At 39.3% G+C, this 24,781-nt stretch overlaps 1 protein-coding gene across 3 annotated transcripts in view; it reads left to right on the forward strand.

Moving 5' to 3' along the window:
- LOC128740685 (mucin-5AC-like) overlaps positions 1-24,781 on the forward strand; it is a 76,971-nt gene that overhangs the window by 31,406 nt on the left and 20,784 nt on the right. The window lies entirely within an intron of this gene.

A 24,781-nucleotide genomic window follows, 5' to 3' on the forward strand; every position in this document is an offset into this window, starting at 1 on the left:
TTGATCCCAAGTAACAATGAAGGTTTTATTACACTCTTAGGGTGGCTTTTATGACCAATTTGTTTATTTCTTACGGTAGCCTGTTAGTTTAAAACTTTTATATAAGGTCAAGGAAAGTAAAATATTCTTCCGAATAGCCGCAATAAATCTGTTACGGTTAGGGTGTTACCATATTAATAACACTATAAATGTAACTTATTTAGGGGAACTATGGGTAAAATGAACAGGGGAGGGGGGTAAAATGAACAGGTAGCCAAATTCCCAGTAAACCGATTAAAATCTGTACCAGAGCAATAGGTATCTTCACCTAGAAGTATTTCAAGCTGTTTGAGACAATATGTGGTGATCATAAGCTTTCTAATGTAAAAAAATGGAAAAAGTAAAAAATATTTGTTGAAATCTGACGCCGATGGTAATTTCCACTAATAGTATATAAGCTTTTTTGGCGAAACAAATTAAATTTCGACTATTGGTATCATTTAGTGTTGTTTGCTTATCACTGTCCTGCGGATCTGTCGAAAATTCCAAATATTTTTATCAACTGTTTGTTTATAATAAACACTAGAAAACAATTGGTGTTTTGAGGGTAAAATGAACACCTTACTATGCGGGCAAAATGAACAGTGTGTATAATGATGTTTTATTTTCCATTTATCAGCAGCCACGAAATAATCACAATTCAATCAATAAAAATGATCGAGTCTCTCGAAAAATGATGGAAAATAACCGATGAAGCGAGTTGAAAGTCAAGCATTATATGAACGTGGCGAAGATACATTATGTTAACTTTGTGGAGTCGTATTTTAATTTTAGCAGCCTTGTTGAATATCTACAGCTTATGTAGAACAATTATAAGGTAAAGTAATGTAATCTTTATATTTTGCTACGTGGAATATGAATCCAGCTTTCAATTCATGTAGTGCGTTCAGCATTTGGTTGGTTCCTGGGGAGCAAATGTCAACATTGCTAAGGGTGTTCATTTTCCCCCCAGTTCCCCTATTACAATTTACAGGTAACCGTAATAAGATTAATTTTGTATAGGTACTCCAAATTGTATTGCTACGCCCCACTTGTAGAAAGTTCATAAGATATGTGCCGCAGCCAACTTATTTTATCGTAGTAATATAAGCAACAACAATAAATTTGCTTTAAAACAGTTTTATTAAAGTTTTATAACAAGGGAAACGTGTGTTTTGACTTGTATCATCTTGGTATTGCGTAATACCATAATAAAACCAGAGGTAATGGTTAATATCATAAGTTTTATTAATTTCAAGTAAAACCCAGTGGTTTTGAGTTTGTTATTTGGGCAGGGTGCTACTTTCTGAGTTAGGGTGGTTTCAAAAATCACCATTTTTGACCAGTTTTGTTTTTACAATCGACGGAGGAGACGGTAGAAGAAAGTAATGAAAGAAAGGTGTTTACAGTACCTCAGGGGAGACAAGATGTGAAGGGGAAAGAGCGGAAACTTATGTAAGGGAAGGTCATTTAAGCAACGCTTAATGTGTTAGGACACCTATTCTCTTTACACAAGCTGCAACTGGGAGATCCGCGAATAAAAGCTGTAATCAGAGCCAATTAAAACCGGATTCGAACCCACTTCCCCTCCCTGTAGGGAGGAGAAATGGGGTCAAATCCTATTCTATCTAACAACATCTTTCTATGAATTCGAAACTATTATTTTTTGTCCATGGATATAATAATACATATATCGATTCAATATAAAATATCATCTACATAGAATACTTGTAACGAAAATGATTGACGTTTCATTGTGCTTTCAGAAATGAACCATTTTATGTTACCATTATCAAATACTTTTTGTATTGTCACAAACGAGTGCTTTTGCCCGTGCGAAATCTTGCTGTCACTACGAGAGATAGGCGCTGTAATATTACTGAATAACAGTTGCAAATTTCAAGCTACTATATACTGTCAACGACAACCTACAATTTATTGATTTATTTCTGATCAGCTAAAAAATAATCTTTTATTGAAATGAAAATGTATCGAACTATTTGGTATTCAACAAAACCAATTCGATATTTATACGTTCTGTAAACTCATTTTTTTGTAGGGATATTATCACTGCGACCAGTATTTTGATCTAATATAATATCGTGCAGGTATATTTTTCTGTATTCCGCACTTCGTTCTTTTTGCAGTATCGCTATGAATAGCGCCAACTGCTTATTATGCATGTTTGAGTGTTGGTGTTTTTCACCCTTTTTCTCCTCCCTCCTGTTTGTGAGTCCACCGTGACTGCGAATCTACCTAGCAGGGTGATACAAATTTTTGTTTATTATTTTAATTCGGCCAAAAATAGTATAGCATATTCACCGAAGTTGTAGAACACACTAGACTAAGCAGCTTTGCATCTTCTTTACCAGTCGAGAGGCATATCAAGAATTCCTCTCCATTGTATTCGGTCCTGGGCTACTAGTTCTAATCTGTTGCGCGTCTCGACGCAAGCAAGTCGGCTTCAACTTGGTCAAGCCATTTAGCACGTTCGGCTCCTCTAGTCCTGGAGCCGGTGAGACTCTTGAAGAGAACGGACTTTACAGCACAGTCGTCCGGCATCCTTGCGACGTGGCCGGCCCACCGTGGTCTCTCAATTTTCGCAAGATGTACGATGGAAATCTCTTCAAGTAGTGCCTGGAACTCGTGGTTGCTGCACATTGATAATTATCCATCTCTTACTGGTTGCGTATAATGATTTGTTCAAACGAAGGACTTAATTCTGCTCAATAACTTTGTACACTGTTTTTATTGCCTTCAAACATTCTACAAAGCTACTCATCATGTTAAAATAAGCATTTTCTCTAAAGACTGTTTATCCTAGGATGCATATGGGTGATCAACGTTAACAAACAGTCAAACTAGGTTCCGACAATGTGTCGATTTTTCTATCAAATAACATATAATGATGGTATAGCGAAGGCTCCTTTCACCGCCAGGTGGATGTGAGAAAGTGCGGTGATTAGTTATAATTTGCTCTTGGACAAGAAACTTCATAGCGCTCAGTACCGTTCTAAAGCAGAGTTCAGCACAAAAGGAAGGTGTCTATCTATATGCGTGTATGTGTTTTTTCCTTGTTTTCTTTGCTATTTTGCATCACCAATCTTGTTTCTCGAACCAGGTAGCGAAACTAGCTTTAATTCGTCCATGCACAAGAAGCTTCATCACGTACCTCGAGCCAGTACCACACCTATAAATCTGTCTTGTCATTTTCGATCATTTATCATTCTTTTTTGATAAATGCAGAATTCAGTTTAAAGGAAGGATGGCTCAGGCTGTGATATTATATAGAAATTGGGCAGAGCCCACTGTCCGATATCGCCAGGTAAATAAAACGGTGACACCCAAGCAAGGGATGGGATTCTCATGCCTATCCTTAAACCCATTAATATAGACTTCACTCGATGAACAGATTTAGCTCTGCATACGAAAACTTCAATAATTAGACGGTACTGAATCAAACACACCAACTGAACGCGAGAAAGAGTGTCGAGAAACGTTGAACCGTAAACCAGAATGGACAGGTTATAGTCGGAAAATTCAAGTTGTCATTGTCAAATAAAAAATTCTCTAGGTGGTAATAATAAGTCAGACACCGAGAAGAGATAATTTTTCCTTTGTATTGAACATTATCAATTGATCAATTGTATATCGTTGACATCTTTTGTATTAAGAGCACATTTCTGGCTCAAGCCGCACCAGCTTCTTAGTATGTTTATCACTAACAGTTAACAACTGATTAATCAGTTTATTCTAATTGTGACGAAAATGTGATTAAATGTGTAGCCACTCTTTTCTCAGGAAAAAATATTGCATTTTTTTAACGTTTATCTGTCTCGTGCTGACATCAAATCAAATTGATACTCACCGCCACACGACTTTGCTTGCATCAATTACGGTGTCATGTGCTTTTTCGGATCGTATTTGACATCAGGGGCTCTTATCACACTATGTCAATCATCCTGATTGCTTCGTGAGACTGGAAGTATATACTGCAGACGCTCACCCCCAGAATTTTCACGCATTTTGCTGAGATCCTTCAACAAGGCACATCTGACGCTAATCAGATGATAGAACAACACCTCGCTTGTATTTATTTAAAAAAAATTGACTATTATAGTATTAAATTTTATTAGAGCGTAGAGGGAACGGTTTGGCCGAAGGGGTTCGATCGAACCGGCTGCGGGTCGGGTCACGACGCGAGAACATGCACTTCCACGCCGGCCGTGCTCTCTGAGGGCTTATGCAATCAAAGATGGGAATGGCGATCACTTACTCCGACGATGTGTTGTACATTGCGGTGATAGTGAATTGTATACTATGCAGCCTCGAGTGCTGGAGTGCTTGCTCTCCCATCTGCGCGTTGGCATTGGAAACAACCATGTGCAGTGGCATGTGATATCTGGCTCAGCTTGAGAAGATGCGATGGGATAAGGTAACTGCAATTAATATGTCCAGTTACGTAGATAAGGAGCCCTCCGGCATTCGACCGGCTCAGCTGATTCGATGAGACGAGAGCAATGAGCCAGCGGGAACGGTAGCTTCTAGAATAAATCGTGATTGCATCGTCTGGATACGATCCATATTTTTTATTATAAAAAGTTTGCTAAAGACACATCATCAATCTCCACAGGGGATTATTTAGTAGCTTCGAAAGGTCTCTCCACTGTTAACCTTCCTTAAAATCCACTGCAGTGTGACTGCAACTCACATGGCATGCGATAACGGGCTAGAAGATATACATAACCACTAAAATAAAATAACAAACTGTCACAGGTATCGGGTAGCATTCCATCCATATTGTAGGCAGAATGGTTCCACAAACCACCTGTTGCCTGCGTGCACTTGAACTGTGTTATATAAAGACGAATACTTTGTGGTACAACGAGCAACAACGGATCAACGGGTGGAAGAAGGCGCTATTTGCCTAGCTAGAGTGCAGCTCTATCAATTGATAGAATATGCGATTGTATAACATTTGCACACTTGCCGTAGGGATATCGGGCGGTAATGAAGCGAAGAATCGTTTAGAATGTGTGGAAAAATTTCAACCCTGCAACAATAGCAGCAAAGCTGCATTTAAACCGATAAAATGTTTTCGTAAAATAACAGCATTAGTGAAAACTGAACTTTTTCAAGCATGTAAATAATGAGTTGCCTATGACATTTCTCTCAGTTACGGGCACCGATTTAATCACACACAGCGATTGACGTCATAGAGAAGCTGCCATAATGACGGCGATGGCTGCAGCCCGATAAGGTTTCGATTCCTCCGCAATCAGGACAAATCAACAACAACAACAACAGCAACCGCTCATACACTCACACGCAGTTTAACACAAACCGAGCGGCACATTTCCGTCGAGTGAATCTCGCAAAACTGAAAATCCCCCGGTGGTTGTTTGTTGCAACCGGTCTACTACCTCTCCCTGCCGACTCCGAGCCCGATCAAGTTCAACCGTTTCTTTCCCACTAACTACTGGCTGATTGCAGCTCCTAGCTAGCTTGCCGCTGCAGTACAGAAAATAAAGCGATAACTATCGCGCTCCGGCTGCCACGTGCGTCGACAAAACACGCGAGTGCTCGCTGCAACTGTTGTTGGTGGCGGACGACGACGGCTGGGCGTTCCATATAAGGAGGTACTTGGCTACCTCTCGACCTGTTCCGCCAGGCCCTCCACCTCCTTGCTGGAAGTGTAGGTGAGTGAGCGGAAAACGTCTCAAGTGCATTCTCCCGATTACAGTACGGTGCATAAGAGCTTCAGGGAAGGGAAGGATTGTCGTTTCTAGAAGTCCTGCTACTGTCAACACGCTGCTCTTCCCTTTGCCACCGTTCCTGCCCAGGAAAGGTGGTATTTATTATAAGTTAGTTGGTGTAGATTGTTTTTCTTAGTTTTATAACTACGTGGTGTTATTAGATTGCCGAAGCTACCGGAATGATGTAAGCTCACGCGCGAATGGCGGTGAAGAACTCGTAGAAGTCAGATTTACTAAACTGCCGTACATACTTGCCATTGTTTTGCTTCATTTTACGTTATTCGTTCAGTATGATGTGATTTCGTTTTCTGATTGGCAAATATTTTATTACAGTGGCATTTCGAATTTAACATTTGGCATTCAGTACTAAATTTTATTTATAATTGTATAAAATATCAGTATTAGTTACAATCGAAGAAAGATTAATAACAATAAAAAAAGCTCTGTTATGTATGCTTCATGAATTAAGTTGGACTTAATTTCCTCTTCCAAAACAAAAAACACGCTGATTGCTTAAACACATTGAATAAATGTTGCAAATGTGCAATTTTCTTAATCATCGTTAGTTGCTTGGCAAATTTGAAATTGAAATTGAATATTTATGCTTGACATAGAAGGCCAGACCAGACTACTCCAAATTTTGGGATGAATTAGTTAATGGCAATTAGGCCATTGCAAATCATATTTAAAGTTTTTGTCACCCCCCCCCACCCCCCTTGGAAATTGGTTTGAAAAATTGGGGGGCAAAAAAATAATTTGTAGGATATGAGTCAAATTTATTTTTATAAAATCAATAATTGTCTGTGGGCTCTACAGTCTGAAAAACTCGAAAAATGAGTCTCCGAGTTGAATTAACGCTTCTAGCACGAAACAGAAATGGAAATTCAAACAATGGAATTTCCGAAAATCGTCCAAAAAAAATTTCCATCGTTTTTGTCTTTTTTCGAATATTTTTGCATAGAAAATAGTAACGTATATATTATAAGCCAGAATAGATTCGGTTTTCACGTTTAAACCTTAAATAAAAATTCTTAAAATCCATGTTTTTTTTGCTCGATTAAAAAATTCACATTGTTTTTTTTTTCGCAACACCCCCCCCCCCCCCCACCCGCCTCGGTAGCCGAACACCGGAACGACAAAAACTTTATAAAATATTTGTAATTGCCTTATCGGAAAATGCTAACCATTAAATCGCTCGATGGCCTTCTACAACAAATATTGACTTGACAATCGAAGGTAAATCAGATATATTAAGAAGAAAAAACAAACACTATTTGAGCGATAGTTTTTAACGTACCGTCTAACGGGGTAACTTGCAACAGTTCTCAACTATGAGTGCAAATGAAAACTTATCTGTAGTACATTTGAGGACATTTAATTAATACAAAGTTATTAGGTCTAGCATAGAACAATTTCACATACTGAGAAAAAATATGCGATCAATATTGGCTGTTGTAGAGTTTTTTAACTAATTTGTTACTGTAAGTAAATTCCAAAAGTTGGTTGATTACTCGGGGTTCATAATCCGCGACTCCAAGCTCTTTCAAAATGGACATAATAACCTGTGCATCCTTTGGAATGTGTTTGGACTGGTTAGCAATTTTTTTCTCCGATTTCTCCCTGTCTCCTTGCGAGGGATTGTCCATTATTGATAAAAGTTATAATTATAACTGGTAACCCCTTAAACGGGGTAACCTGCAACAAGCAATATTTTTTGGAAATTGAACGAATTTAAAGATTTGTATGAGTTTCTTTTGACTTGAATATGCAAATGATAATCCGACTAGCGATTTTTAATGCTTTTGCTATAAATATACGCATAAATGTCCTATGTCACGTTGGTGTAAAAAAAATTATGAGCCCCGTAACGGAAATTACAGAAATAACTTTTTATATTATTCATGCAGTTGATATTTCTAGTTTGGATCCTTTAGAGCTGTTTTCTTTATGGACCATTCACATATTACGTACCACACTTAGGGAAGCGGGAGTTGTGTAATAACGCATTACACGTCGTATATCGACTATGCAAAAGCACGTCATGAAATGGAGCAGGAGAGTTAAAAATCATCGATATCTTGGTTACGTAATATATGAATGTTCATTACGTTACGAGTGATCGTAATTAGACACAGTCATATTGCTGGTCGATTCTCGCAGTGAAGTTATTTTCTTTTTGGCCTCTTCTGTGGCCATTTTTAGTACATCCAGAGAAAAACTGCAAAATAAATGATGACTTGCCTCTTGAAGCTAACGGAACAGAGCTTTTTATATCTACCAGCTGTTGCAAGTTACCCCGTTTGACGGTATTCTCTCAAATATTACACCAATAACGGTTTGGAAAAAAATTAATTGATGCAGAATTTCATTACTTTACACCAACTTTTCATATTCTAGTGAAAAAAAAATAGTTTGACACAATCCTTTAGGAAGTCGGTACTAAAAAATAACTTCGAATGAAACCAATAAAGGGTGTTTGTTAATTTTGCGATAACGGTAGTTTTACAATCGACATAGGAAACGATAGAAGGAAGTAATGAAATCTAAAGTGTTGATAGTATCTCAGGAGAATCAACGTGTGAAGGGGAACGAGCAGAAAATTAGCTGAAAGTGGGTCACTGAAGCAACGCTTATTAAGTTTGTACATCGGTCCTCTTTACCTAAGCTGGGGGACCCCCTGTTCGAACCAAGCTATAATGGGACCAATTATAAGCGGATTCGAAGAGTGTTTATTATAATTATATGTATTGATACTCGCGCTAAAAATTTTTGTACAATTTTACCAAATGCTTGCAAGCCACATAAGCGATCAAAACCAAAGTAACAATGGCAGCTGCATCACAAAACCAAGAATTGATTAAATGTGTTCAAAGCTTAGTAAAAATTTCAATGAAAGTTGTCAGCGTTCTTCCTGGATAACTTCTAAGATAACTTCATACGTTGCTATATTCACATTTTTCCAGCTTGTGAAAAGTTCTCCTGCTACAATCTGGAATTGGGCCGAAAAAATAGAACCAAAATTTTACTAGGGTTTATTTCTAATTCCCGTCGTAGTAAGGAAAGCCACTCTAATTTTCATCCTTCCTTAGGTGGATTTAATGGATACTCTAAAAGCTCTGCTGCTGATTTAACTCAAACACACTTACCTTCCGATCCGTGCCCTTTGAATTCATTAAAAAGCGATTAATGAAGCATTTGATTGAAATTACGCAACTGACTTTATATCTTAAATTCGTCGTACCGTTTTAAAATCCGTCCATCATTTTTCAACGCCCGAACTAAAAATCACAATAATGTTTACGAAGCTAGCGCGCATGTATTTGTGTAGGACAGCACGACAAAATGTTATTCTGCAAAATTTCTGTAGGTCATGCAAGTTTTCCTGGCTGCAACAATGCGTTGCACGAATTATTTTCATTTTATGAATGACGGAAATTGAATCCATTAATCGACATTTTTTTCTTCGTCGCACAAAAAAACGTTGGAAATTTGGCTACAAGGAATTCTTTAATGAAAAAAGCATTTAAATAGATCTCAGCTCACTTTTATTGATCGCGTATGAGAGGCAGCAAACCAAAATATTAGGGAATAACTAATTTTGCATTGTGTGTCGTAAAAATTGCTGATATTTTTAATAATTTGTGGTGGATAGGACGGGAATAGGCAATTACGACGTAGCAGCAACATACCCTAATATACGGTTTTCATTACCAATCTAGTGTGCTTCTTTCAAGGCACATAAAAATCGAACAAAAATCAATAAAGATAGAGCCAATAGTGTAACTGCAAGTTGCCTTACTTTTGATGCCGGGAACATAAAGGCACTGACGAACTGACATGACACATAGAAGAAAATGCTTTAAAAACCTTCGTCCTTCACATTTTACTTGCACACTAGCGCACCCTCTGTTATACCAGTTACGGAGTAGCTTGCATTTGCAGGGTTTCATGCTACAGTGTTTTGATATTTGTATGGTTTTATACTGAAAAACACTCGAGCGCCGCGGTTTGGCCATGTTGCAAAACATGCTTTTTTGAAAAATGAGTGATTTTTGAATGGACGATGGAAATAACGCGAGTGTCTCGTCTGTTTGTCTGTGGTAAAGGTTAAGCGCTGATCAAATTGTTATAAAAGCTTAGTCTGCTAATACCGAACAATAAACTTGAGAAAACTGAGAAAAAGTTTGAGCGTGTAATGACTTTTTCGGATTTGGGACAAGTTTGCTGTGGATTGCTCAATTCAGGTTAAAAAAAATTTGTGTCGATTGAGGCTCGATCAATGGGACCTTAACCCATTTCAAATGGAGATTTGTATTTATTAAATCCCATTATCTTCTTTTGTGTGTGTACGCCGAGGTAACAATTTGAGTTTTGTTACATTCTTATGATGGCATTTTGGATCAATTTTGATCACAAAAGTCGTCATAAGTGTGTAATAAAACCTTTAATGTTGCTTGGGCGTATATCTTTTTGGATAAACTTATATATCCGAATTTCAGTTTTCTAAATTTGCATTTTCTCCCATTATTATAATTCTGTATTGAAATTACTTATTACACTAAGGCATTTTGCACCGATCTCGAGATACAGTGTTTTGAAACAAATAACTCTCGAGTTCTCATTCAAAATTGGAAGCAAGAATACCTCGTCTTGAAACACAACAAAAAAGAACTACAAAAAACACTTAGTATCGTTATGACATATTCTGTGAGTAATTTTATGGAAATGTCGTATACCGACATAGAAGGAGGCACTCATGCGAATGGTAAGTGTACCAACGAGGACTAGTCTTGAGCGTCTGTTCTCATGTCAAGGGCGGCTCTTGGTGGCTTGACGATTCCTCAGCCAAGTGCGCGGTTATACTTCAGGTTAGGAGCGGCTCTCGACAGTGCCTGATCCGGAACGGGCGGTTGAATTAAGAAACAGATTGTTTCGCCACTCCACCTACGATGGCAGCCCCGTCACGAGACTCGGTAGCCTGGACCTAGTAAAACCCATCATACTACGAAAAATCAAGAAAATTCAACTCGCAACCTTCGGTATAGATAAAGGCGACGAAATAAGGACATGGAATGGATGCTTGATACCTGGCACTTCAGATAGCTGAATATCGTGGGTGGTGACAGGATGCTGCTCGACCAGTCAGAACCACAAACGTTTGTCATCGTGACGTTGCAGATCTATCACAAAGGCGAGAATTGGTAGAGGATCCGTAGTGGCAAGGCTCAATTTTACCAGAGCAGTGGAGCTGGGACCGAGTTTTGTAGTGAAGGCGACGGAGTGGAAGTTAACCCAACAGTGTCTACAAACAATAACGGCATACCAGCTTCCGATCTCGCAGAGATTCAGCGAGAAATCGGTCAGCTGAAGAATAATAGAGCCGTCGGAAAGGACCGATTCCCAGCAGAATTCTAAAAAATTACTGATAAATTACCGAAGGAGCGAATGGAAAGTGCGGTTTGTCCAATCTATAAAAAATGGCCGCCTTCAAAGAGATTTTGTTACGTGGTTTATCTCAAATAGCAAGAGAATTCGTAGGGCAATATCAGCCGGGTTTTATGGCGGCCCGTGCTACAGATTATATTTACACTGACCGACAAATGCTCCAGTCTGTCTGGAAATGTCTGGAGCACAACTTGCCCACGCACCATAATTTCGTGGATTTCAAGGTAGCATACGATACAGTCGAGCGCAAACAGCTATGGCAGATAATGATAATGTGTTTCCTGACAAACTGACGCGGTTGATTCGGGGTCACTCTCAAGTCTCTTCGAATTGCGCAGAGGCTTGCAGCAACGGGATAGACTGTCATATAACATCGCAATTGAAGGAGTGACCTGGCAAGCAAGAACCGAAACGAAAGGAACGATCTTCAGTAAAAGTAACTAACCCCTAGCCTTCGCAGACTGTCTCGACATCATTACTAGAAACCTTGGAAAGGCGGAGGCAATCAACGCCAGACTAAAATCGAAGGCTAGGAGGATTGGGTTACAAATTGATTCGTCGAAAACTAAATATATGGTAGAAAGAGGCTCCAGAGAAAGCAACGTTTGCCTCCCCCGGACAGTAACTATTGACTACGATGTACTGGAAGTGGTTGATGAATTAGTATATTTGGGATCTCTGGTCATCGCCGACAATGATACGAGTAAGGAGATTCAACGACGCGTTCAATCGAGCTTACTTCTTCCTCCGCTAGACGCTTCGATCATCGAGTATTCGCCGCCTCACAAAGCTGACGATACACAAAACACTAATCAGACCGGTAGTCGGTAGTCCTCTGCGGACTTGAGACAGCAACTTTGCTTACGGAAGACATACGTGCACTTGCCGTATTTGAACGAAAGGTGTTGCGTACTATTTTTAGCGGAGTACAAATGGATAGCGGAGAGTGGCGTAGGCGTATGAACCACGAGTTGCAGGCACTACTTGGAGATATTACTATCGTACACCTGGCGAAAGTTGGGAGACTATGGTGGGCCGGCCACGTCGCAACGATGCTGGGCGACTGTGCCGTGAAATCCGTTCTCTTAAAGAATTCTTTGCTGCTTCTAGTATAGATTAAATGAAGCATTACCAACGTGAAACCAACGATTCGAGCAAATCACTTGCGTTTATGTTCGTGTCGTTCTCTACAATCATTCATTCTCGGCAAAAGTGAATGAAATCAAATTTGAATCATTCATTTATTTTGAACTACCGACAACGGTTAATGAAATTACAATAAACGTAAACATTGCTCCGAAGTTTTAGTTAATTTCATTCAGTCACATTTTGGTTGATTTTAAAAAGCAGGCAGCTTGAAAAACTAAACTTTGGGATTTAAAATATTGGTCAAAAGCAAGAAAATTAACTGTCAAGTTAGTCAAGTAATCATTCAGCACTGCAATTCATGGATAAATTGTATTGAAAGGTAGAAAACTGAGAAAGACAAACACCGTCAGCAGATCAGTAGTCATGTCCGGGGGCTCATGCGTTTTATATTCCCTTCATGCAGCGGTATCAATTTTTTCGAGCACTGGTCAAGACAAAAAGACAAGGTTGGCTTATCTATTTTTTATTTATTTATTTTTACCAAGAATTTAAGTCATTTCTCGGCGAAATAATAACTCACAACTTTTCCAAGTAGTTGCAAAACTAATCTCCCCTTCTGAATGCTCGTTAGAAAATTTGTTCCTTTGTCGAATCGATTACGTGTGATATTGTTTTTTTTTCTCTGGATAGGATTCCCATTTCGGAACCTGTTCACGTTGAAATGTTGCAAAATCGTATTTAAGCACGTTTTTCCCATACCTAGTGCCGAACGCTGGAGTACCTTAATTAGTCCTGTTAGTCAGCTGTGATTCTGAATGACACAGCAAATTCAATATAATTTAAACACATACACTTAGACTTTTCAAAAAGTTCCCCGTTTCCCATATCTTTCAAAAGAAAAAAAGAGTGTTTTTAATCTACGCTAGACGTCCGTTGACCACATTGCAATAAAAAAAAGTGATCTAATCTCATTCCTATCATTTAGGAATTTTTTTGCTTGCAAACAGTCTAACCAAGATAGCGAAAGCGTCCGTCCGCTGGAATGTGTTTTTATTCAACACCGGTCTGTTACCACTAGGTTACCGGCAGCTACCCAAGCCGGCTGAAGGTGGCCACGTGTACACCAGCAGGTTCAAAGAATGAGCCGCCATAATTCGTATAATTGCCTCTCGGCAAGTGAGACCTTTCTCGCCGAAATGCTATGCGGTTTTTAGTTTATTGTTCCGTTCGATTCTCCTCGCAAAGTTCAAATAGGAAATAAAAATAGCTCAATTAGCGGTATTTTCTGTCCAAAGCTCGCCCTCTTACAAACGGACCGTGTCCAATCAACTGCGCTTGAGGACGATTTCAGAGAGTGCAGTTAGTGTGTACCTATTTATTTTAGTTTGTTTTATTCTTATCACAACTTTATGGTACGCGTCACGTTCGATGTCGCATTTCTGCTGGGATCGTTGGACGTGCATCGTTTGACGGACGGACGGTGCTAGTAGACTTACGGGAGGCACGTTCAGGCCAGGTTATTTCCTCAATGATGCGTCACTTATTTATCTATCGGGTTTCTACCGCCTCGAGCACCTCTTGTGGGGGTGGCTCCACAATCCATAACAGGGTTGCCGCCCCTGTTTGATGTGATGATACGTCATTTGTGACTGCTACCCATAACGAATGGGGGCGGCTAATTAGATTAGGAGCCTACGAGCAGGTGTTGCACACGCCGAGCTAATGATTCAATTGTCTTACGTCATAACCTGGCAATGGAACTAATGTTCGAGATATTTTTACACATTGTTGACAAACAACACACCAGCAAGGCTGTTGTCCTTAAGAAGTGATTATTTACTCGTAATATTTCCGCTTGGTGTGTTCGTAATAGACATAAGAACGATAGATTCAGAAGCAAATTGTATTGATGATTGTATGAATTATAAATGATAAATGACCACGCGTCTCCACATAATTAATTATGTTCGTTTTTTTTCTGATTGTCCAATACTTGGATTGAACCAGCAGAGAAACAAAAATTTACCTCCGATATTTGTGTTTGGATGGATGTGCCACAAGCGAACAGTCCTTCTTGGAATAGATGGCGGCGCGTAGGTGTCAACCCATTTACATCCGCTTTTCGCTCGGTATAACCGACATGTGCTTGGGCCAACACACGCACCCAACGAACCGTTCACTACGGTACGGGGATGATGTTACCTTGGCACGGACACAAGGGTGGTAGTAGCTGCGCACGTCACCCACTCTCGGATCGGCCGGCATGGCATCTGGGCTTGACAGGGCTTTGTTTGCACTGAAGTTTCCTGCGGCGTACCGTGGGATTCGCTATTAATGGAAATCGAAACGCTGAAGCTTCTGCGTCGTCGTCGTCGTCATCTTCTTCTTCGGCTTGCTTGCATACTTCAATGTTCGCATTCCAAGTTTCCAGCACAAGCTCAACGATGCCAGTGCGTAATGTAATTATTGAATTCTGTTGCTAATCTAGTGCGTGGATCCCGTTTAAATCGCCCTGGTAGAGATGTAAATTTGTAAATAAATAAATTATTTGCTGTGTGACAAGTTGCATCACAAGGCTAAAGAATGCGAGCTACTTTCGCAAACATTTGTACTCAAAGAGAACGGCATTTTTGCATATTAATTATTCTTCTAATCTGCGTTGTTGTATTTGAAAACGAAAAATGTCACAATTCCATGATAGTATTTCATGGTAAACCTGTGCTCAAAGAGTTCCTAATTCACTAATTCATGGCAGACCAATATTAGAAAATTGGTGAAATCGTACCAGTGCCGAGCTAAAGTAACAATGCAGAATTGCTTATGTTACCAACAAAAACTTTATGAAAAATAGCCAAATATTTCTGCTTGCCTCACGGTGGCTGGGTTACCGAAGATTTCGCACAGCGAATTTAAATCACTGAACTATTTTCAAGAGTTAAATTTTTCAATTCTTCTTTTCTTCTGGCTTCTTTTTGCGATTTTTTAATAGTAATTAACCCCAACTCAAACTTCTCTGAGTTTGGACTCAAGGAAAAAATAATTAAACCGTGAGGCCCCCTTTGATATTTTCTACATTTTTTGCAGATTTTTTTGGAGGTCTTTTGGTCGTCAGTCCAAAGTTTAAAAAAATGAAATATGTCACGATGAAGTGGTTTTACCCCGCTTTTCACCATTAGTAAATTTCACACCTGACGAAGTGACCTCAATTTCTCTTCGAGCTCATATCACCGTTGTTAGCTAAAGTTTAATGGAAAAGTTCTGCGTCTAGAAATAATACCAGGTACAAAAAGTCTAATCGAGAAAAATTTTGGAGCAATTCATTTACGCAATGCGATCTTTACTGATACCTTAGAGTGCTACCCTACGAATACTAAAAATTTGGGAAACTTCCGAGGCCGTTATGGAAAACGCATTTTTCCCTATGTCCACCATCCTGCTAGACATGTGAAGAACAACTCGTATATTTTCTTCAAGCAGCGGATCCTAACCAAATCTATCGAAACAAGGAAATTTCCCCACCAACTTCATTTCCCTAGGCGAGTTCTCCAATCACGTGGATTCCGTTCTTTGTCTCGCCCCAGTTTATTCGCGAAGGGCGCAAAGTTCCAAGCGAAGGGTGCGGAGAGCGTCGCTCGCACTCTCATCTTCTCGCACTTTTTAGCGCCCATTTCGGCTAGTTTTAGAATCCACCATAGTGCTTTTTCTGCGAGCCACGCAGAAATGTTCATATCTTTAGTTTTCGTTCTCCGCGCCACAAGCCATTTAATTCAAACATGTCGAGCTTGTGTTTAGTTTCAATTTGGCAGTGCGCCCTTTGCAAACTGGCCAAACGCTTCCATTACAGCTTTAAGCCGTTTACGCATTGCTCTAAATTGTTGCGTTCGTTATATATTCAATTTAACTAGATTTTCTAGAGTCTCCCATCTTCACCAGCAGCTAATCGGTTGCAAATTTTGCAGCTTTTTCAAAGTACGTGTCTGCATGACGCTCTTTAAAATAATTAATTTAGGAAGTCCACAGTACATTAGCGAAAAACTGCAACCGGCTCAAAGTACTCGTACAAGAAACTATCTCTTACCTCGCTTTCGGACAACTCACTGCCAAAACACTCTATTTGTTAAAGGCATCGCTTTCTGGATCATGTTACTTACCGAAATCAAAAACATTCGTTTCGCATGTAGGTTTCATCGAGAGTGTGTAGCATGGTTAGACGCAAGGAATCAGCAATAATCGAATACGTTATAAATAATGCAGGTAGTTACCGTAATTTCGTCAGAAACGTGTATTAATAAAAAGAATATAGCTTAGTTAAACTGGTCGTAGCAATATTAAAAGGATTATCCTTACGCTATGATTACAATAAATACAGGAATACCTCAATATAAGATAATTTATAATTTCAAAAAGTTGTCTTATATCGAAATTGTCTTATATCGAAACATGATTTTTTCGAAAAAAAATTTACATTAGCGGTCGCCAATTTTGCTCTGTGTTGTGTGTTTACGTTTTTTGAATTATTTAATATTGTTTGATCTATTAGTTTTTTACAATTTTTAGTGTTTTTTTGAAATAATGAACATATTCATGGCGCCGGTTTTTTAATGGAAAATTAGCTCTGGTATCGTTACCAGCTATGTCAAAGGGATTTGTCTAATATCGAGGTAAAAATTGTTTTATATCGAATTGTCTTATATCGAGATTGTTTTATAACGAGGTTGTCTTATATCGAGGTATCCCTGTAAATAAATAAATAAAATAAAAATAACACTGGTTGTCCTCCACTACGCACCCGCTATCGGTTTTCCAACTCAAACAAACACAAATGAGCCAATAGGAAGACAAAACTTTGACCATCAGTGGTTAACAACTTACCAGGGCTCGACCCGCGGAACAAATTTTTTTTTAGTCTTTATTATAGAGAATCTTCATCTTTCATTCCCCTGGTTTTTATGCCCTGTCCCAAAATAGGTCTGCAAAGTAAATTGAACGCAGCACGACCTGGGCGTTCGCGGTAGTCGACAGAAGCTGTAAACCATACAGTCGCACCCGCCTCCCAACTCTCGAGATCAAGCAGTTAGTGCGCAGTATTTATAACGGGAGTCCGTCGTCAAACCCTCAACTCGACTGCTATCGACAGCATAGATATATGTTCGCAACGGCGTATTACGGCCGAATGACCCATTACGTCACCGTTAAGACGTCGAAACATTTCTCTTTCTGCAGCGATTCACTTTACCTTTTCATTTCTCTGCGTTTTACTGGCAAAGCGCAGAAGATGAATTGTTCTGCTCTCTCTACCCATCTCTCTCTACCCCTCTCTCTCTCTATCTATCCCTCTCTCTCTCTCTTTCTCTGTTGTATGTTACCTTCTCTGACAAGTCTCGAGATTGTTTCTTTTGAAGCGCTTTGCTGCTTTGCTCTGCCCTCGATAGTTCTTTGCCGCCCGTGAAGTGAACTCAAATAGCTTCCAAATATCAGAAGAATCAAATCCCATCCATTTCATATTGTGCGAAATGCACAAGTAGTCCATTTTGCCTTTTTCACTCCTAAGCACATAGTGAAACTTAATTAAAGCGTTTAAAACTAACTCCAATTTATTTGTTGAAAAAGACTTTAGAAAAAATGTGCATTTTACCATACTGAACAACTTTGAAGAAAAGTTGAAAGCAATAAAAAAATTGGATGTGAAGTTATTGGGCAGAATTGATTTGTTTAAATGAATGTTTAAAAGAGAAGAGTGAAGTATTCAGATTCAATTTTTCATTGAATGCAATGGTGGCTTTGAGAATATGTGGTCGGGGGTTCATAAGTACAACGCCTGCAACCATTGAGTCATAGATATTTCTTTTAAAAATCACTTGTGTGCATCATAAAGGTTGAAATAGTAATCAATGACCAGCCCACAGATCATTGTATTAAATATGATTGTGCGTAGTTTGACATGTTTCAATAAAACCTTACTTTAACTCGCTTGTGGCCTTTAAAAGGGCGATCATTGGTTACAAATAACATTAAAGCCAAAGCACGTTCATCGCAAATATGACGTGCCATTTGAATGTCCTTCGCTTTTGACATGAATAGCAACAGGCACGTAAGTTAGCGGAGGCGATTCACTGTCTCTTGCTCCGAGAAGGTTTTACTAGTTTACTTTGACAGCCTACTGCTTTTATACATATGAAAATATGGTACAAATGCTAATTTTTTTTATTTGTATGAGAGTCATTATCTTCCCAACACAAGGGTGAGGGGTCTCAAACCATCATAAAATAAATTCATGCCTTCAAAAACCCCCACATGTCAAATTTGGTTCCATTTGCTTAATTACTTCTCGAGTTAGGAGAAAATTTATAAATTTATGTTTCATTTGTACAGGAGCCCCCCCCCCCTCTTAGAAGAGGAAGGAGTCTCGGTACACCATACAAAAAATTCCTACCTCCTGAAACCCCTACATGCCAAATTTGGTTCCATTTGCTTGATTAGTTCTCGAGTTTTGAGGAAATTGGTATTTCATTCGTTTAGGAGCCTCCCCCCTCTTCCTTCCTCTTCCTCTTCCCCCCTCCTCTACCCCCTCCATAAAATTGCTGGTAATTTTATCTATCCAACGACACATTGATTGTTCAGTTTCGTTCAGTAGTTTAGTAGTTATTACCATTTGAAATCTTTCATTCAGACGTTACACTTCTATTTTCGTTTTCACAAAGTGTTGAAATGGACTGTTTTAGCATATATGAGCAGACTGTAATGTCTGCTGTTAGTAATCTGAAGTCGTCCTTTTCGCCCGGGCCTGGTGTAATTCCACCAGCATTGATGAAAAAATGTTCAGATATCTTGGCAGCTCCGTTAACATTTTTATTCAACCTGTCTCTCCAACAGCAATGGTTCCCTAGTGCTTAGAAAAAATCCTGCATGTTTCCGGTGTTCAAAAAAGGTGATAAATGTAATGTCGCAAATTACAGAGGAATAACTTCTTTGTGTGCGGAGTCTAAGGTCTTCAAAACTATCGTGAATAAGATATTATTTGCTGCCTATCGGAATTATATCAGTACAGTGCAACACGAGTTTTTTCGGGGTCGTGCAGTGAAAACTAACCTCGTTAATTTCGTTTCTTTTTGCATCAAAAGTATAAGTTCCAAAGCTCAGGTTGACACAATATATACTGACTAAAAGCCGCCTTCGACACTGTCAACCACAAAATACTTCTGCGCAAGCTGAAGAGACTTGGTTGTACTGAGCGGATCTGTAACTGGTTAGAATCATATCTTGTTGATAGGAAGCTCTACGTACGGATGGGAAATAGCCAGTCTGTTACATTTACGAATCAGTCAGATGTACCGCAGGGTAGTAACCTGGGTCCTCTGTTATTCTCAATATTCGTAAATGATGCAGCGCTGATTCTTAATCGAGTCGGACGACAGTTTTTTGCTGACGATTTGAAGATATACGTCGTTATCCGGCAAATGGAAGATTGCGCAGAACTACAGAATTCCTTAAATATATTTAGCGACTGGTGTGATAGGAATCGGCTGTCGATAAGTGTGCAAAAATGTTTCGTCATCAGTTACCATCATACAAAACATGTTATCCAATTTGATTACAATATTTCCGACACCAAACTCAGCAGAATGCAACAGGTGAAAGATTTAGGTGCGATACTGGATGAGAAACTAACTTTCAGGCCACAAATCTCAACGACTATCGATAAAGCAAGCCGTCAACTGGAATTTATCTTTAAAATTGCTCGCGAGTTTAACGACCCGCTATGTTTCAAAGCTCTGTATTGTTCGCTAGTCCGTTCGAAACTAGAATTTGCCAGTATTGTTTGGTGCCCGTATCAAGAAATTTGGATTGAGAGGCTAGAAAGCATTCAGCGCAAATTCGTTCGTTACGCCTTGCGCAGTCTTCATTGGAACGATCCTCACAATCTGCCTCCTATAAAGATCGCTGTCGCTTATTGGGCCTCAAGACCTTAGACCAACGTCGACGTGTTGCACAAGCTGTGTTCATAGTCAAACTGATAACTGCCGAGCACGATGCTCCAGATCTTTTAGCACACATGGGATTCTACACACCTTCTAGAGTATTACGGCCACGAACCATGTTCAGGTAGAATTTCAGTCAACCCAGTATGCAGTCTTCTAATCAATCGAATCAATGGTCCGTCAGTTCAATCAGTTTGCTGACCTATTCGATTTTAACGAGAGCTCATCCGTATATCGCCGCAGACTACTAGATAGCAGTATATTGTAGCATGTCTTTTTATGTAGCTTTTTAGTAATGACAACATAATCCTATTGTAATCGGTATGTGAAGTGATATAATATTATGTAATGCATTATAAAAGATGGTGGGGTTTTTATGCACATTCGAGGAAGGTTCTATTGTGACCACCTCGAGTGAGTTTTTCCCCACCCCCGTCATACTTCATGTAGACCTATGAAGGTCAGATGAAAAGAACAAAATAAAATAGCAAATGAACGTGGTTTTGTGGATCTAGGAGAGAATCAGGCAAAACGGACTGATTGTAAAGTCATCACCGTACGAAAACGATGCCATTCAACTCTTCTGATGTTTATCAAACTATTGCAGTTTATTCCCCGGCCTTTGAGTTAGTTTTAAGCGCTTTAATTAGGTTTTACTATATGTTTGGGGGTGAATTGGGTAAATTCTTGCATTTAGCATAGTATGGAATGAATGGGATTCGATTCTTCTGATGTTTGGACAACATTTGGAAGCTATTTGAGTTTATTACGTCGGCAGCAAATAAGTTTTTGTACTGTTTAATAAACTTTCATCATGATTTTTGAAAATAACAAGGCAAAATGGACGTCTTCCCAAGGTCTGCATAAGATGGGAGTGTCACCAATCGATTCCTTGCATTTTTTTTACATAGGAATAGGTATCTTGTAAGACTCCATACCAGCGGATTTTGATTATTGGGATTACAGGTTTGTTTTTGCCCATTGATGACAAATCATTAGAATTGCCGGAACGACTAACGGCAACGCACTACCTGTTTCTACCGCACTGACACTGTAATCAAAGTTGGATACCAGTAGATAAATACTTCGAGGAACTTTGAATAATTCTAGAAAACTAAAATAAATAAATAAATAACTGCGAAGATTAAATTAGCTTAACATTAGAGCAAAACTAATAAAACATTGAGACAGAACTAATTCAAATTTTGAGTCAAAATCAAATTTAAAAAATCAAGGTGCACTAAATTTGAATTAAAATAAGGGCTACAATAACAGTATAATAAAAATATCACGCGTCTTGATATCGTTTCTTCATACATTTTGCATAATGTGTGGATCGGCAATATGCTGATCTTTTTACTAAAATCTTTTATAAAATCTTCGTCCTAACGGGAAATGGATCCCGGTGTCATTTCCGTGATAATTATCTGCCTGACAACTCTAACTGACAGATCCACGGGACCACTAGGTTAACACTACGTTGTTAGTACACTGCATAAAAGTTGTACGGTAGGGGACCTATTCCAAGCAGTCCAAGCACTGATTATTTTACCTTATTATAAGCGATGGCTTGACTAAATGGGGAATGTCAGCATACAGATCTTTTTGTTACCTTTGGTTCTTCAAGCTGTTACCACTGGAAGTCACTATTATTAGGCTGAGCTTCTGATTTCTGATATTGAAAAATTGAGACGTTGGAACTAGTTTTAATCACCATTATCACATCACCAAATTATCACTGTTATAAGCTTGTGACCATGACGTCAAATAACGATAGCGCTTACATGTTTACTACAATATGGTATGTGCAAATTGAGTGCTTGACTTTTAGAAATGCTATAATCAGTACTCGAAGTAGCGATTCTCTTCAGCAGCTGAAAAAATATAAGTTTTTTGACAACAATATTTAATTCATCAAATTTCTTGTCGAAAACACAGTGAACTGTGAATTACATCTATGGTTAAGTGATTTAAGATGACGTTCTTATAAAAAGATTCCGAAAATATGAACAAAATGGTGCATTTTAAGGAGGAACCGAAAGTGGCTCACGTTATTGTATTAGAGCGACAAACACTGTACTGTACATCTCATGTGTTCGTTGAAAACCTAAACGTTTATTTGAATGTTGCATTAGTATTAGTAATATATGTCAAATAGCAGAGCTTGCAAATGTAAACACAGCTGATCCGCAGCCAACCGCACCGACTAGGAACATCCCGAAATATGGTTTGTTTTCTTTATCCAGACATTCCGATTCATTTAAGATTTCCAGCAGCAACTGAATAATCCATAGGATCAATAGGATAGTTAATTAATCCGTTTGCATTGAAGGCCAGTTTCGTGTGTTTACTTTACTCTAAGCTTATCTATGCGACAAAAGCTGAAAGCTCTTTAAAAGCTCATTGATGTGGCGAAACTTTGAGACCGTGGTTCTGTTTTTTCGGAAATCACTAGTGCAACGAAATATGTGCGCATCAATATCTATTAACTATTTCCAGATTACACGTTTTATGAACACGTAATGATCTATATGATGAGTTAAATTTATTTTCCATTAGCAATTATGTTTTGCTGAGCGTTTGTTGATATATAGCGGTTCGATAAATGAAATCACAAGTTTTAGGAAATTATAACAGCACTGGAAGCACTGATTACGTGGCGAAAGCGTGCTCTGCCAATACAGATGCATTTTTAAGGCACAAAACAATACATGCATCAAGCGGCAGCCATTTATCCAGCAATCTTTGAGCCATTTTCGGTTTCCCCTTAAGCTCATTTATTTTCAACTGATTAAAATAGCCGATCGTTGATTAATCGGTTCCTTACCCTACATTCTGTATTTTAAATAGCTAGTTCAGGCATATACAAGAACAAGTTTAGATGTATTCGTTATCGTTAGACATCTGAAGTACTGCTTTGTTTAATATTATTTTAACTCAAATGAAACAAAAGTTCGAATCAAACTGTGAAATATTTAGCTTGCGTTGTGCTAAAAATTTGTTTATTTATTCATATTTGCGTACATCGGGAAAAATTATATTTAACCAGACAGCCGAGTAGTAAGTGGTAAACATAAATTATGTAAGCTCATGTACAACACGGTAGCATGGCCGAATTATTATCATATGTAAAACAAACTTTGCACTCATCATTACAAAGCTTGTTTAGCAAAGTTAGTTTAGTTATACTTTCAAAATAAACAAATTTCTAATTCAACAGAATACGGATCCACGGAAAATGTGCTTTCGCGTGCCACTCCACTAGACCTCGTTTCGTGAAACAAGACCGCTAATTGTGCAGTCATTCATTGTGCTGCGAACATGTTGTGCTGAATGACCCAGCAAACCGCACCGTTCACACACTGCTGAGATTGTTTGTCAAACAAAAGAAACAAAGTTTATTCGCACTTTGCTTGACACGCGACAGCATGTTTCCGTTTTAACAACGTCTGAACGAAGCAGAGTTCCCACCCATAAAACGCCACGCCAACACGAACTGGAATCATTTTGCCACGAATTTAATCGAACCAACACAAACACGATAAAACAAAATTTTGCCCAAAATAGTATCCAAATTTACCGACCCAAACAACCCAACCAATGGCTGCGCTAGCCGGGGAGGAAACTTTGTTTCAACCCCAGCAATTTACGTCATTCACAAGGAAAATGCTGATCTAGTCAAATTGCTTAGTTGCTCGCTATTTAGCGCACATTAAAATTATAATTTCTACGTTAAACCGTATTGTACGGTGCGAGTACGGGTACCGTCAGAAGAGGGAGGCTCGCATAAGCTTATAGACGGGGTGGCACCCCTGCGGTGTTGAGTGTCCCTGGCATCCAGGCTGCATGCGAATTCCCGCAGCGTCCGGTTTCGTAATGTAACCACAGGTCGAAATCGGCTCCACGTGATCCGCCAATCTGTGTGCGTACTTTTGTATAATGCAACACCCTACCGTTGTTGTTAAATAGGTCGGGCATGCCGCCCCGAACTCCACGCTCATCCTTTGCTTTCCATCCTTCCCCGAGCACACAGTAGGTAGTGCTAACTGCTGTGTATCGACTGTTGCGCCATCAATGCCATTAAAGCTTTCCTCACCCGCACGAAGGGTGGGGGGAGGGCGAGTGGGAGAAATAGTAGCATGGTTTGGGTGCTCCAGTCAGTACGCCGGCTTTGCAAGCACGTTGCCACCCACCGCCTACTCTCCTGCGAAAGCAACACGTTGTGTGGCTCTCCCATCATGTGATAAGCTCTCGCTCCCAAACTGGTCTCTCTCTCTCTCTCTCTCGTAGTCTGTGTTTTCTTCTGTGCCTATTTGGATGTTTCATCGGCGTCACTGCCGATCCGAGTGACGGTAGGCACCCGGTTAATAACAGCTGTGTTGGGTGGTGGTGTTGGAGGGTGGCCGGGGGTGTTTGTACAGACAGCGTCGAAATGCACGTTTTCGCCGAGCACGCGGCTAGGCTGAACTTGCACACCCGCTCCACATCCTGCCC

The sequence above is a fragment of the Sabethes cyaneus genome, chromosome 3 (genome assembly GCF_943734655.1).
Source record: "Sabethes cyaneus chromosome 3, idSabCyanKW18_F2, whole genome shotgun sequence".
NCBI classification, from domain to species: Eukaryota; Metazoa; Arthropoda; class Insecta; order Diptera; family Culicidae; genus Sabethes; species Sabethes cyaneus.